Source organism: Protopterus annectens, chromosome 10.part0 (assembly GCF_019279795.1).
Source record: "Protopterus annectens isolate FY-2018-M chromosome 10.part0, PAN1.0, whole genome shotgun sequence".
Lineage (NCBI taxonomy): Eukaryota > Metazoa > Chordata > Ceratodontiformes > Protopteridae > Protopterus > Protopterus annectens.
In genome coordinates, this window is record NC_056744.1 from 323,311,965 (window position 1) to 323,326,207 (window position 14,243).

The following is a 14,243-nucleotide window of genomic DNA, read 5'->3' on the forward strand; positions in this document are numbered from 1 at the left end:
GAGATTTGAAAGATAACCACAAAGCCTTCTTTGGCTATGTCAAGGATTTAAGTGGTAACACAGAGATTTGCACTGTGCCGGAGCAATATAGCACAAAATATACTGACCCTACTGATATCGCCAACATACTTGCAGATACAGTCAGTGCAAACTTCACCCCCTAAAGAGCCCACACAACAATACCAGGAAAGTACAGTATCCCAGACATCAGAGACACACAGGGGGAAATGGCCCTCTCAGATGGCAAAACACAGCATCAACGGAGGCAGATATTGTCCCAGATTGCATTTTGCAAACACTACAAGACAAACTAACCCCCCCCCATCTAATTAAGCTTTTCAACCTCAGCCTCTACACAGGCTACATGCCCATACAATGGCACATAGCAATGGTTATTCCACTCCACCAAGGTGGAAACACAACTGACCATGGTAATTACCACCCCATAAGCCTGACTAGCCTGTTCTGCAAAGCTATGGAGCGCATCCTCATGGCACTCATTGACAAAGACATTGGTAACCAGCCCAGGTCAGCTTGGTTGAGTGCAGATAATGCCTACTGAACCTGTTTTACATCTTACAGACAGTCACCAAGACTAGAGGGGAGAGGTGGTTCACACATACTACCTGGACCTCACCAAGGCTTTTGACACCATTCCCCACTCAGGTATTATTGATAACCTCACCAGCCTGTATATAAACCCATACATCACAGGATGGGTTGCCAACAGGCTTATACACAGAACCAACATGGTAAGACTAGCAGCCTCCAGGTCCAACTCTTAACCAGTCACAACTGGTGTCCCACAGGACTCAGTCCTGGGACCCCTACTGTTTGGCATATACTTCTCAGAGGTATAGGCAAAGGCAGATGGACTACGGCAGACCATGTTTGGCAATGACTGCAAACTGGGCGCCATAATTAACAGTCCAGTTGACACAGACATCCTTCAAGGAGCCTCACAGAGACTGACACAGGGTGCCAAAGTCATGGACTCCAGCCAAGTGCCACAAACTGCATGGTCATTCCATTTTGGAAAAACTAAACACCTACATATTAACACATAAGTGGCAGCCACTTTAATACAGATGAGATAATAGGGTATCTGGGGACCAAGGTAGATAGTGATCTCTCCTTTAACAATCATATCTCCAAAATAGTTAGGACATCCTTCTATGTAGGCCATCTGATTACTAAAGGGTTCGCATCTAGATAAAATGAGGTTATAGTGCCCCTTTACTCATCACTCATCAGTCCCATCATAGAGTATAATAACCCATTTGGGATGTGCCTCAGAAGACACTTCTGACAGCTGGAAGGTCCACGAACATACCTCACCAAGAGGATTACTGGCCTCAAACATATGTCCTGTGCAGCCAGATTGAATAAACTCTTGCTTTACTCAGTGGCATCTCATTTACGCAGAGATGATCTCTGCTGGCCAACAAAGCAATGTCCAACTCAGGCTTAATGGATATGCTCCACCTATGGGAATCCATGTCACAGTGAGCCACACACTGTAGTGAGCTAAACCTTGCCACAACAATAACTAGAAGATGCTGGAGGGACAGATTCCTGTCACAAGAACTCCCCATACTTTGGAACTACATCCCTAATTACATTATACAGAGCCCCTCACTAACACTCTTCAAGGGAAACCTTGAAGAGTGGATGGAGAACAGTAGATACACCCCAGGGATCCTGCTACTGGCTCTGCTCCACAGAGGGACAGTTAATTAATCAATGGGGTGGCAAAAGCTGACAAATTTTGGCTAGGCTTATGAATGCCCTCAGGCAGTTAGCCAAGTACCTACCTATGAACCTATGAATCTATACATACAATATCAGCATATGCTGATAGCATAATTTACTGTTCAGGTGTTGACTTACCTTGTGCCAATAGCAGTTGTGTATGCAATAGTTGAAGGCTGCCTGTGTTGGATGCACACTGTAGACTGCCTATACATGTCAATTTACAGGTAGTCTTGTGTGTGTGCCATCCATTTTTACTGTGTGTACAGGTGGAGAAAGGAGTCACACACATCCATGATAATGCCTTGGGCATTGCACATGACCTGGCAGTTGATGGAGGGGTATCCCTTGTGGTTTATGTAGCACCTACCCTGCTCACTGGGTGGTGACTTGATGTGTATGTGCGTGCAGTCTATTGCACCAAGTACCTCAGGGTATTCTGCCACATGGTGGAAGAGACGCATATTGCTGGCCGACTCCTCTTGCATTCGGGGGAAGTATATGTGCTCATTGGCATGTGGTACCATGGCATCCAGGAACTGGTGAAGTACCCTGGATGCTGATGCCTGTGAGATCCCCATGATATCCCCAGTTGGCCTTTGAAAGGCACCTGTAGCTAGTATTTTCAGGCTTACACATACCTTCATGTCCACTGGGATAGGTTCCCCTCTGTTTGTTCTGGCTCTGAGGTGTGGCCAGCACAGCTCCACAAGTTGCTGTAAGGTGTCTCTGTCCACCCTGTAATGCTCTACTATCTCCATATCATGTAGCCCCCGGTAGGTTACCATGGGACTGAACACTCTTCTCCTCCTCTGGTGTCTGGGTTGGTTGTGAGCATCATCCTCTACACCACCTTCAGTCTCCAACACATGCTGGTGGATCAAAGTTATGACAGCCCCTAACATGTACATATTAAAAGTTCCCCGTCTGTATACACCAATGGTGCAGAGTGTATGGGAATACACAAGTGTGTGTGAGGTGCTTTCACACTTTATACTATTGTGCTATGGATGCTGCTGATGTCATTTTTGTGTATGAGCAATTCCAGCTGCAGGGTATCTTAATTATGGGTTGTACAGAGAGTAATGCAAGTGTGGGGCCTTTAGTGTGGAGTTATGCTTGCTTGCCTTGATTAATCTGTTGCCCTTTAATTCACTTTTATACCAGGATCCCCTCCCATTATCAGGCATGCCTCCACCTGCCGTCTTTCTTGTTTTGTATTTTCCCTACCCAGTCATGCATTGCAAAATGTGTTTTGTAGCTGATATAATGCAAATCTGCTTTGTTCTGCTGTGACACTTTACTGTTTTGTTTGCAGTACAGCCTCTCCCCTTTCCTGTTCTGCAGGTAGCTTGCAGCCTTATTAGCTGTTGTCAACGGCCCACTGTAGGTTTCTAGGTGTTAATTAGTCATTTGTACTCCAATTTCCCTGCTGCAGCATTTCCTTATTTTTTTCCTATATCCTTCCTGTTTCACCTCTGGTGCGCACCGCGCAAACCCATTTACCGAGTTTAAGTGCGTTTTAATCTCCGGTCACATGCATACTCGGTTACCTTGTGTGCTCTCAGCTAAGCAAAGCTATAGCCAGTTCAACACACCCCTTTCCTGCAGCTTTGCTTAGCTGCAGGAAAACCAGATTAACAATGCTCCAATCTGCTTACAGCAAAGGTGACACCCTCTCTTGATGTCATTTCTATCGTAAGGGCACACCTCGGTGTTATAACGCTATGCTGTGAGGTGCATCCTTACACCAGCGGGGAATCTGTGATTCACTATTACTCCTCTCATTTGCATGGCATTGCCTATTAATTCCTAGCTACCATACAAAACACTGTTGCAGCCCCTTAGCAAACCTTGCACCATGGTGTGGTGTAACATGCCTGCCATTGACTATTATGGGGAAATCACGATATGTGTTACATTGCAGTTTTATTCTATATTTTTCTATTTTTCTTGCGATCCGGTTTGCGTGCAGCTGCCCTGCACTTAAACTTCGCGATAGTGCGAAAAATGAAATTAAATGTTCATTTCATATTTTGTACATTTTTTTTTATGCCAATGGCTATATATTTAGCCTTTGGCATATATTAACAATATAATACATGTGTTTGGTTGGCTGTCATGGCTCCAATTTTATGTTTGCAAAAATGTAGACTGTTTTTTACGGTTTACATTTCTGTATGCTTACACTACACCTGCACCAGTTCCTGGATCTCTAAATACCTTCATTTGCATGCTACACTGCTGCAAATGGGGTAATTAGCATACAGGGGCTGGGAGCTGTGCAGGCGTAGCATATGCAAGTAGTGCATGTGGAAATAGCTCGTACCTGGATCGCTCTCCGGCCATATTTGGTGTTGGAATGCCAATGCTACGCCTGCACCTGGTGCAAGCTTCATGAATCCCGGGGTAACAGAAGCATATCGGTGTCAAGTGGGAATGGAAATCAAACCAGAAGTAGGTAAAACTCAGGCAGTAAGTGGATGTGTCAAAAAACAAAAGAAAGAAAGAATATAAGGTTAAGGATCAGATGAGAAGACAATATAGTTGCAAGTATAGAAAACTCCTGGAACAACCTCATGTGTATCAGGACTGAATGCGAGAATAGTTAAGTAGAGGCAAATTCAAACCAAAAGATGAAAGGTTAATATCGGCGGCCCAAGATAGTGGACCACATGCACATTGGTTTACAAAGTCTATTGAACATGTGGGCAAAACAGACAAATGTAGGTTGTTTAAAACAGAACTGGAAACAGTTGCACAACGTGTTGCTGGTTGTGACACACTAATGGCAGGACTATATACTGAAAGGCATAATAATGTGGCAAGACTGTTGCAAAGGGTTGTGCAAACATTATAATATTGAAGTAGCTGAAAAACACTGGAAACATGAGCCACAAAGCATCATAGAAAATGATGAAGTTTATATCACATGGGATCACCCATTACCAAAAGTTCAAAAGACAGATGTGAGAACACCAGATATAATGGTCCATGAAAAGAAGACAAAAGTAGCACTGATCACTGAAATCGCTATACCCAGTGACTACAGTGTTTTGCATGCAGACAGACACAAAGTCATAAAATATCAGGATTTGCAGACAGAAAAAAAAAGCAATGTGGAAGAAAGATACCCAGACAGTTCCAATATTTATTTTATTTTATTTTTTATTTTACATTTGTTACCTGGGGGTGTCTGACTGAGCCAAAAAGGTCCTATTTCAGCAGATGCCCGGGGAGAAAAGCTCCACATAGAAAAAATACAGATACATTTAGACATGATCAGTATACACACAAATTACAAAAGACATGCTTTTACAGTGGTATGCAGCACATCAACAGTTACAGTGGAGAGAACAAACAAAATATTTAAAAATAAAGGTATTTAATAGATTTGAGGTATACAGCTGAGATCTGGAGCATAGGTAGAATACATACACATTATACAGGTACAGTACATACATTGTAGATTAGCCAGTGTTTGTGAGAATAGTTTTCAATCTTAATCAAGTACTCTAGGTTTAGGATGTGTACCTTATCTGCTTTCACTAGCTTTGGGGGGCAATCATGGCACTGACAACTTTGCTTGAGATGTTGCCTGATGAGGTCTTTAAAGGAGACTTTGGATGATGTGTTTTGAATGCTAGTGGGGACAGAGTTCCATTTTTTTAGCCACTGAACTACTATATAGTTCAGTGGCGTCTGGCACAGTCAGCACTTCTGGCTGACATCAAAGATCAAAACAATAGTAATTTCATGAACTTTAATCATACTTTGACTTAGGAATGGGGACAAGTCCCATCATGGTATTAAAAACCCAATAGATTTTGAGAAATTAAAAAAGAACAAAGGGTTACTGAATAGAAAGTAGACCCCTGAGGGAGGGCTAGAAGGTGAAGTAATACAGCAGTTGGCAGTGCCCAGAGCCTACCATCGGGCACTTCTAGCGATAGCCCATGGCATTCCTTTTGCAGGTCATATGGGCATGAAGTGTACCAAGAGACATATTATGCAGAAGTTTTATTGGCCTTGGCTTTCAAGGGATGTTCACAGTGTGCTTCAGAACCTGTGACCAGTGCCAAAAATTAGACAAGGCTGGAGACAAGGTCAAGACTCTTTTTACGCCTTTGCCTGTGATTGAGGAGCCATTTCAGAGGGTAGCTATGGATACTGTAGGAATCTGAGTACCCCAGGTTCCACAGGGAAGACGTATATCCTCATGGTAATAGATTATGCTACTAGATACCCTGAGGCGGTGGCTCTGTCCTCCATCAAGGCAGAGAAAGTGGCAAATACTTTGTTAGAGATTTTAAGCAGGGAAGGTTTCTAGAAAGAAATACTGACTGAAGAGGCACCAATTTTAAGTCAGACCTGCTGACTTCTCTGTAGAAGATCTGTGGGGTGAAACACCTAATGACCACCACCTATCATCCTCAGACTAATGGTCTTGTGTAGAGGTTAAACTCTACACCTAAGACCATGATACAGGGATTTGCCGACCAGTTTAAGAGAGAGTGGGACAAATATTTGCCCTATATGCTGTTTGTATACAGAGAAGTACCCCAGGAATCCATTGGTTTTTACACCCTTTGAGTCGCTATATGGGCCTTTAGCTTTCATTTGTGATGAGTAGGAGGGTGAGTGTGAATCCCACAAGGAATCTGGTGAGGCATATGTCCTAAACCTCAGGACAAGGCTTAAGGAGCTCATGGGCTTGGTCCAGGAGAACCTGGCAAGAGCCCAACAACAGGAAAATGTCTGGTGTGACAGGAATGCTCAAGCCCAAGAGTGTGCTGCAGGGCAGCAGGTGATGGTTCTCATCCCTGTCAGACACAGTAAGCTGTCAGCAACTTGGGAGAAACCTTCAAAGTGGTAATGAAGGTCAGTGATGTTAACTATATGATGGAACTGCTAGGTAGGAGGCAGGGGTACAGATTGTACCATGTTAACATGGTGAAACCTTACCATGACAGAGTATTTTCAGTGAATGGCAGGAGGAGTCTGAGGGGATCTGGTGACTGATCTCTTCAGTGAGGTTTGGAGGGACACCTCAGTAGAAGGGGTAGCAATTTTCCAGCAGCTATCCCCTATCCTGGTTTGAGAAATCTGAGCAGTGTTGCAGGAATGTGGGAGCATGTTCACTGGGAAACCTGGGTGTTACCACCTGGTGCAACACCATGTGGATACAGGACCCCAAAGACCTATCAAGAAGGCCCCTTATAGGGTGCCTGAGCAAATCAAAATGACTTTGATGGAGAATATGCAGGAAATGTTGGAACTGGCAGTAATCCAGGAGACCAACAGTCCCTGGTTCTCCCCAGTGGTGCTGGTACCAAAGAAAGATGGCAGCACTAGGTTCTGTGTGCACTACAGTAAACTAAATAGTCACACAGAGTCAGACGCTTACCCAATGCCTAAGACAGATGAAGCCTTTGAGCAGCTGGGTGGGGCTAAGTATCTGACCACTATTGATCTGAACAAGGGCTACTGGCATGTGCTCTTGAATCCCATGACTAGAGAGAGGTCAGCCTTTGTGACTCCTTTTGGATTATATAAGTTCACAAAGATGCTCTTTGAGATGGAAAATGCCCCAGTGGCTCTCCAGAGGCTGGTGGATTGTATCCTAGCAGGAGCAGAAGATTTTGCCATTGCTTACCTGGATGATATTTCCATCTACAGCCATTCATGGCAAGAACACCTTCAGCATGTCAGGGAGGTCCTGGGCAGATGGGAAAGAGGAGGGGAGAGTTGACCATCAAGCCCAATAAGTGTCAGGTGGGTATGGCAGAGGACTCCTACCTGAGACATAGAGTGGGCAGTAGTAAGATCAGGCCAGAACTTGCCAAAGTGGAAGCTATTGAAGTATGGCCTTCCCCTGTTACCAAAAAGCAGGTGAGGACACTCTTGGGGATAGCAGGGTACTATAGAACATTTGTTCCCAATTATAGTACAATAGCTGCTCTCCTCACAGACCTGATGAGGAAAAACAGGCCAGACAAGGTAGTGTGTACCCCAGCCTGTGAGCAGGCATTCCAAAAAAAACATTAAGAGGCTTTGGGAGGACTCCCTGTGTTAGCCAGTCCAGATTACAGCAAATCATTTGTTATTCAAGTGGATGCTTCAAACCATGGGGTGGGGGCTGTACTTAGCCAGGTTTCCTCAGAGAAGAGCACCCAGTGGTATATCTCAGCCATAGACTCCAACCCAGGGAGAAATGTTAGGAATGTTATGCAGCAGTATAAAAAATATCTAGCCATAGTATGGGCACTGCAGAAACTTCAACCCTATCTGTATGGAAGGACACTGACTGCAGTTAGAGACCACAATCCCTTAACATGGCTACATTGAGTCAGCCAGCAAAATTCCACATTATTAAGGTGGAGCTCAGGATTGCAGGCATATGACATGACAGTACAACACCATAGAGAGATCAGCAATGCCAAGGCAGATGGGTTCTCAAAACAGGATAGGATATGGGTTAATATGTTCACAGGCAGATTCATTCATCAAGCAATGTTTCTTAAGGGTCACTTGAAAAACTATCTTGAGTCTTCAAAGGGGGAAGAGATGTGATGATATGAGGTATTGCTAGCTTTGACCAGAGAAGTAGGGCAGAGATTGTATAACATATGTCAGCACAGCTAGCTGAAAATTTGTAAAGAATTATATGTCATTTGTACATCAAACTGGTTTGTATAGATGTTTGTGCTGAAAATGTATTTGTAATGTTGCTTGTGTTAAAAATGTACCAACAGTGGGTCTTAACTGTATTGTAACTGATTAAATGTATGTTTTAAAAGAGGATACTGGAAGACAAGAGGTTAATCTCAATCCAGCTAACTTTGAAAAATAGTAAGAAATTAAATTACTTAATTTAGGCTATAAAGATTATATCTTACAGTCTTGACTGTAGCCAGAGATGCCAGTACCTGACAGCCTGGGAAGATATGATCAACAGGCCACGATGCTTTGCCAGAGATGGCCTGCATTGTCTCACCTGGGCTTCAGGCTTCTGGTAAAGGCTCTTGTCTCCCACATAGTGTCTCTTTTAGGAAAAGTAATGAGGTTAAAACTACCAACATAAAAATTTCAACAAAACACAAATTAAAGGTCATGCTGCTAAATGCTAGGAGTCTAAACATGAAACTTCACTCATTTCAAGCATTCTTCATCGTGGAAAATGCTGACATCTGTGCAGTCACAGAAACCTGGTTCAAAGCTCCAGAGAGCACCCCAGCCTTACCTGGTTACTCATCCTATCATACATTAAAACCCAAAACTGTGGGCAGCAAAGGAGGTGGAGTTTCAATATATAATAAAGGCCTACACACTCCAGGCTGGTTATAGTATGATGTACAGGAGACTCTCCCACAAATCTGACTCAAGATGCCCAATCTGCCTATTTGGACCTGCCTGAATCTATTAAGATTCAACCCTTTACCCTGATCCTGGGTGACTTTAACTACCCAAACATAGATTGGAAGAACTACTCATGCCAGAACACAAATGTCCAGAGATTCCTCGATTTTGTCAAAGCAAATGTCTTGGAACAGCTAGTCAATACCCCCACAAGAGGTGATAAAATGTTGGACTTGGTATTAACCAGCATGAGTAACCACTGCAGCATCTCTACAGAAATATATTCCCTGTTAAGATCCTACCATAACGGAGTCACTTTCAAAGTCACTATCTCCTCCAACTCCTATCTAGCTAGGGTCAGACATAAAAACTTCTTCAAAGCTGATTACCGCCACCTGAGGGATGGTATAAACAACTTCACAGCCCCCTTCTCCTCTATAGGAACTGGCAACAATATCCAAAACTACACCAAAGCACTACATGAGCATTTATATAGATGCATGAAATCAAGAATACCCAATAGGACTAAATCATACTCCGCAAGGCAGAGCAAACTTGTCTGTTGGACATCTGCAATAAATAAACTCTATAATAAAAGAAGGAAAGTGCTGTCCAAGACAAAGAAGGAGCAGGTGTACAATTGGAAGCAATGTCTCCTTAGCCTGAACAAGCAAATAAGAGCACTGGTGATATCCTCAAAAGCAAACTTTGAGTGCAAATTGGCCACATCTACTAGAGACAATCATAAGGCCTTCTTCACATATGTCTGCAACCTCAAAAGAAGCACCCAGATCTGTTCAGAAATGATAGTCAAGGACACCACATTTACAAATGCTGTATATATAGCAAACTTACTGCCTGACAGATTCAGTGCAAACTTCACCCCTCTGTTCCTCCCATCAATAAATCAGGACATCCGCAGTACCTTCCCCCTTCCCCTTATATTTAGGGGAACAGGTCATCGCTGCTCTCTCAAAGGTAAAAAAATACAGCCTCCATGGGACCCAATAACATCACAAGCTGCATCTTACTTGAACTCAGGCAAGAACCTTCAGTACAATTAGGTGCCCTATTCAACCAAGGTTTGAGTACTGGCTTCATCTCAACTGAGTGGAGGACAGCCACTGTCATCCCTTTGCACAAAGGCAGAGCTTCCACTGATCTGAGAAATTATAGACCCAGTAGCCTAACTAGCCTGATCTGCAAGGCCATGGAATGGATTATCATGGACCTCATTAACAAGGACATTGGCAACCTCCAAACACTCAATCCCACACAGCTTGGCTTTGTCAAGGGAAGGTCATGTCTGTTAAATTTGGTAGACTTCTTTCAGACAGTCACCAAAGCCATGGATGAAGGGAATACAGTGCACACTGCCTACCTTGACCTGGCAAAAGCCTTCAACAGTATTCCCCACTCAGGCATAACAGATAAACTCTCTCAACTAGGCTTCAATCTGTATGTTACCAGATGGATAGTGAACTGGCTCACTGATAGAACCCACCTAGACAAAAGAGAAGAAACAACCTTGAGCAGTAGACCGTAACAAGCGGCGTATCCCAGGGTTCAGCCGTGGGGCCTCTGTTATTTGGGATATACTTTTCTGAGGTGCAGACCAAAACCAGTGGGCTACAGCTGACCATGCTTACAGATGATTGCAGGCTTGGTGCTGTTATCAATTCCACTAGTGATGTGGACATCCTCCAAGAGGGTCTCACTCAGACAAATGACTGGTGCCAGAAACATGGCCTCAAGCTGAATACCAAAAAATGCATCAACATCCCCCTTGTGGAGAGTGACTTCCCCAAAAACTATCACATTAATAACAATGTTCTAAGCATGCAATCAGTTGTGAGGGGATTTGGGCACCCAGGTTAATAGTAACCTGACTTTTGACCACCATGTTGCTTCCGTTGTATAGAAAGCCTTCTACATGGCCCAACTCATAAGTAAGGGTATCTCATCCAGGGACAAGGAGGTCATAGCATCCCTGTATTATTCCCTTATAAGGCCTGTTATTGAGTACAATGCCCCTTTCAGCATGTACCTCGCAAAGCACATACAGCAGCTGGAGAGACCACAGAGGTTTCTCACCAGGAGAATCCAGGGCCTGCAACATCTACCATAAACAGATAGGCTAAAAGCCATATCCCTCTACTCAGTTTCATACAGACTCCTCAGAGGTGACCTCTGTCTGGCATACAAAGTGATCATGGACCCTGCCTTGATGGGACTGCTGCATATCCCAAAGTCAAGCTCCAGTCAAGTAACTCACACTCACAGCCTTAATATGGTCTGTGACATCAACAGGACTTGTTGGTGGGACAGATTTGTATCACCGAGAGTCTCCTTTCCGTGGAATAGACTCCCTCTCCACATCAAGCAGAGTATCTCTTTACCCCTTTTTAATCACAACCTAGATAACTGAAAGGGAAACAGAAAATATACCCCTGGGACGCAGGGATCAGGTGCTGACCTGTCTAAACATGGGCTAAACTATTGCCTTAGGTTTATAAGGGCCTCAGGGTCAATAGCCTAGTAACCTCCTATGATCATGTGATCCTATTGCTCCTGTAGGAAGTGGATGTTTTATGGTTTTATAGCTACCAGATGCTATAACACATCTCAGCACAGCTCTGTCTGTTTGTATAGTAACACATACATGCTAAATTCTGGTTCAGTTTCTAGCTATGGGGGTAGTATGGGAACTAGAAATCAGGTAACCAGATGTGTGTAATGTCATTCTGTAATCCAGGACAAAAAATGATGTTTTAATACTAGACAAGAATGAAGTCTGATTGCATTCTGTTTTTGGAATCTAACAAAGAAGGATAACTCACCTACTTCAAACTGCCTTGCTCTAGTAAGTGACCAGTAATTCTTTATATCAGTCAGGAAAATATAGTGAGATTAATTAAATACTGTTTTTTTCTGTATCTGTGTGAATCTATTCATCTATGTTATTTTAATATTTCCTGTGATTGAAACTCTAGTGTTTACTGTAAATGCATATTTCATACTTTGTTGTTCTTTTATTGTTTATTATTAAATATATTTAAAGGTTTCTTTTTGGCTGGTCCTTTAGAGAATATTTTAACCTTTGAGAGTACCTACATGTATTTGGTGACCCTGTGGCCACTCCTGAAAGCCTTACTGCATTGGTCAAAACACTACCATTTGTACTAATATTAATTTCACTCAGCATAATTGGATACCCTTGTAGGTGCCTTACAGTAGCTGTGTCTGGAGTGTCTGGTATCAATAACTACCTTATAGTCTGGGCAGAAGAGGGCATAGATAATAAATCTGTGCCAGCCTTTCCTAGGTGTGTGTGTGTGTGTGTGTGTGTGTGTGTGTGTGTGTGTGTGTGTGTGTGTGTGTGTGTGTGTGTGTGTGTGTGTGTGTGTGTGTGTGTGTGTGAAAATAAAATCTCAAAGCGTGAGTATGTGTGTGTGTGTGTCAGCTGCTTGGAGCAGGGACAGGAAGCACTGGTTTCACAGAGAGGGTGCTGGAGGACTTGGCTTGGACACTCGACTGAGGACTCAACTCTGTACCTGTGCCAGTGGGTAGTCTTACTGAGGACCTGGAGGGAGACAGAGAGAAATCCAGATCCCAGACTGAGTGTGTTTCCTGTATGCTGTTAAGGGAAATTGTGCTTGGTGCAGAGAACTGCATCTGGAAATACTGTGTGTATCTATTTTTGTTCCAAGTGAATGTCCTTCTCCATGTATCTATTTTTGTTCCAAGTGAATGTTCCTCTCCAGTGTCAGTGGTGAGGATTCAGGCTCTTTGATTATTGGCCCAGGGAGGGGATGTCACACATGTACAGTGGTTTATTATTGCCTTTTGGCCATGTTTACTATTGTGACATGATGGGGACATCTGTGGTAATCTACATGGCCATTTATCTTCTTGAGTCTTTTGGTCATTTAGATGGCTTTATGGGATTGAGGTGGTTCTAAGAAGAAAGACTACATGGATAATTAGCATATGCCTCTCAGCCCAGAATGTCTTATTAACATTAATAATGGCCACAGGGCCAGCCCTTCATGGTTCTGGATGTATTTGTGTTGCAGGACCATGCAGCACCATGTAAAGGTACCGGAGTGAACAATTGTAACTGCAGAAGTCAGAAGGAGCAGTCTGGCCTAAGGAGAGAAGTCTGTTGATTCGCTAATTCTGGACAGATTCAAAAAGGAGTAGCACATCTAATTAAACCTGTCATTACCATAAACCTAGAGCAATTAGAAACAGTGTCTAGCACAGTGTGCCTGTATGTTACTGACTCGAAGCTAGAAATACTTTCAAACTGTTATCCCATTCATCTTGTCAGCTTCCTTTAAGTACTGTTTAAAACTGCACTGTAGTACAAATTAAAGTCTTGAAGTGAAACTAACTCCAGAGACTGTGTTGTTGTAAAGAACTTTGTCAATCTCTCTCTCTCTCTCTCTCTCTCTCTCTCTTTGTGTGTGTGTGTGTGTGTGTGTGTGTGTGTGTGTGTGTGTATATATATATATATATATATATATATATATATATATATATATATATATATATATATATATATATATATATATATATATATATATATATATATCGGTATCCGAGGACTGCTGATTACTATTCAGAAATGAGCATGCTGATTGGACAGCCCAAACAGTGTGCCCATTGTAAATCGAGCATATATCAATAGAAAAAAATGTTGGCCACTGAAGTAACATTGAGCAGCCAGACTTTTTACTGCTATATGTTGAGGGACAGAGCAAAATGCAAGAAAAATCAGGTGCATTCTGCAAAACTAAAGGATCAGAAACCTACCTAATTTTCCTTGGATTTATGTACTTTCCCTTGGAAAATCTTGGCAGTTATATATATATATATATATAAAAAAAAACAAAAAAAACACTAATAAAGATTCACTCTGTATTTTAAAAGTGTGGGAATATAAGTCCCATATGCACGTGCAGTACATCAGTAAACAAGGAAGATTGCAAAGGAACACTACAGCACTGTTACACAAAGACATTATTTAAGAAAGGTAAGCAAATATCTTTGCTACTTAATGTCATTGTATATTAGCAATAATCCGTAATTTTGTGTGTATATCGGGATTTAATCCATGGTTAGCTTTT